General features: G+C 42.7%; 1 non-coding gene across 1 annotated transcript; it reads right to left on the bottom strand.

Annotated features, from left to right (window-relative positions):
• Positions 1 to 1,583: 1,583 nt before the first annotated feature.
• LOC120259649 lies at positions 1,584 to 1,690 on the bottom strand. The gene has a single exon (XR_005536206.1). It is a non-coding gene; the product is annotated as a small nucleolar RNA R71 (small nucleolar RNA).
• Positions 1,691 to 2,311: the final 621 nt, after the last annotated feature.

The following is a 2,311-nucleotide window of genomic DNA, read 5'->3' on the forward strand; positions in this document are numbered from 1 at the left end:
ATTTGTGAACCCTAGGATGTATTCGTTTCATTGAACCTCTTTATTATGCTTTCAATTAATTGATGTCTATTGTGAGTTCCAATCTTGGAGATTTGATTGTATGAATACTCCCCTAGAGTGACACTAAGGTTGAGAGTTCTTCTTGGTAACTCTGGTGAGTGAGTGACACACCATGAGAGTTAGACAAAGCTAGATTGGAGAGGGTTGAGAGAGTGAGTTGAGAGGTAGCGGAGCATCCCTTTTTTCTTCCGGTGTGATCTATCCTACCTCCATGTTCCAAGAGTTCTTTGAGGCCATAGTGGAGTGAATGGGCTAAGGGGTGACCTTCCGCTGGGGCTTAGTTGTGTGTACAACGGAGTGAAGCGTTGAAGTGATTTTAGCACCTAGGGCTTAATTGTGTCTAGGGATCTTTCACCTGGAGCAAAGGGTTAGGTCTATAGATAGGAATAGGGTTTATCACTTGGAATCCCTAGAGCTCATTGCAATTCTATGCGAGTGCGAGGTTGAGAGCTTATTCAATCTCTCCTCCAGGACATGTATAGAGTTAGGCATGGTTGACCTTAGATTTGGGATCATGTAATTAAGGATTTTCACAACTCATTGTTGCATTAATTAGGAAGTATAATAGAGGGTTTTTGCACTTGAAACGATTGTCCTAGGCGGATCAATATCCGAGTACCCCATCTTTATCGATTGACTTATCTTCTCCTTTACTTGTGCCATCTATCTTGTTGTTTTTATTTTCGTTATTTTATATTTTGTCACACTTATCACTATTCATCTTCCACATTAGTTAAGAAACAACTTGAGTGTCTTTATTCCCTACTCTTTGTGGATATGATACCCACTAATCTGGGATTATTACTTCGACACCCGTGCACTTACGGTTTACACGCATATACGGACGTGTCAAGTTTTTGGCGCCGTTGCCGGGAGTAGGCATTTAGAGATACTTTGCACTTTGTTTTCTTAGCTATTCATTTATTCATTCCATTTCATATTTTCTTATTCTATCATCGTTCTGATTTCTTTTTCTTTCTTTTTGGGTCCAGTTCTTGTTTATGACCCAAGGGAACCCCACAATATGGATTGAAGGAGATCCTGAGCTTGAATGTACACTAAGAAGAAAATGGAAAGAACCTGTGCAAGAATAGTCTAATCTAGCTGATTTGGAAGTAGAGCAATCTGAAAATATGGCAGAACAGAATGAGTAACAGCGGACATTATTCGATTATGCCAGCCCTTCAGTATTGGGGATACAATCGAGCATTATGTGTCCCCCGATTACAGCTCAGAACTTTGAGCCGAAGCCGGCATTCATCCACATGTTGCAGCAATCCGCGCAGTTTAATGGTTTGGCCGATGAGGATCCAAACAGTCATATAGAGAACTTTCTCGAGGTGTGTGATATGCTAAAGATAAACGGGCTGACGAATAATGTCATCAAGTTGAGAGCCTTCCTATTTTCCTTGAAAGGGAGAGCGAAGCAGTGGCTACACTCATTACCTAGAGCATCAATTACCACATAGGAGGAGATGGTAGAAGCTTTTCTTGCCCGATATTTTCCTGCCAGAAAATCCGGAAAGCCTAGGAATGAGATCTCGTCCTTTGTACAGTTGGAATTGGAGTCTCTATTTGAGACGTGGGAAAGCTTCAAGGAGCTCCTGAGAAAGTGCCCACAATACGGATTCCCGGAGTGGATGATTGTTCAGACCTTTTACAACGGTCTGAATCCGAGTACAAAGCAACTCTTGGATGCGGCAGTAGGAGGTACCTTAGGTAGCAAGACCCCCGATGAGGCCCGCTAATTAATTAAAGAAATGGGGTTAAACAGCTACCAATGGAATGCTAGGAAGAAGAAAAAGATGGCCGGCCTCCATGAGATAGATGCAGTAACCTCATTGGAAGCTAAAGTGGAATCATTGGGTAAGAAGTTAGATCTCTTAACTTCAAATAGAGTGGCGGCCGTGACTACTTGCACTGGATGTGGTGGAGGACATGCTCCCTCCGATTGCTCGATCTCTATTGGTGATGCATCTTCGGTTGAGAATGTCGATTTTGTGGGTAATGGCATGAGGAATCAAGTAAACCCATGCATCAATACCTACAATCCGGGTTGGAAAAGTCATCCCAATTTCTCGTGGAGCAACCAAGGTCCACAAAAGGCCATAGGGTCACCGGGTTTCCAACAACAAGCCCCAAACATGGAGAACCGAGTTTCAGGTTTGGAGACCAGAATAAACGATTTGGAAAAGGCCTTAACTAGGTTTGTGCAATCATCTGATACAAGGTTCCAATCAATTAAGGCTAC

This window comes from Dioscorea cayenensis, chromosome 4, assembly GCF_009730915.1.
Source record: "Dioscorea cayenensis subsp. rotundata cultivar TDr96_F1 chromosome 4, TDr96_F1_v2_PseudoChromosome.rev07_lg8_w22 25.fasta, whole genome shotgun sequence".
In the NCBI taxonomy this organism is placed as follows: domain Eukaryota; kingdom Viridiplantae; phylum Streptophyta; class Magnoliopsida; order Dioscoreales; family Dioscoreaceae; genus Dioscorea; species Dioscorea cayenensis.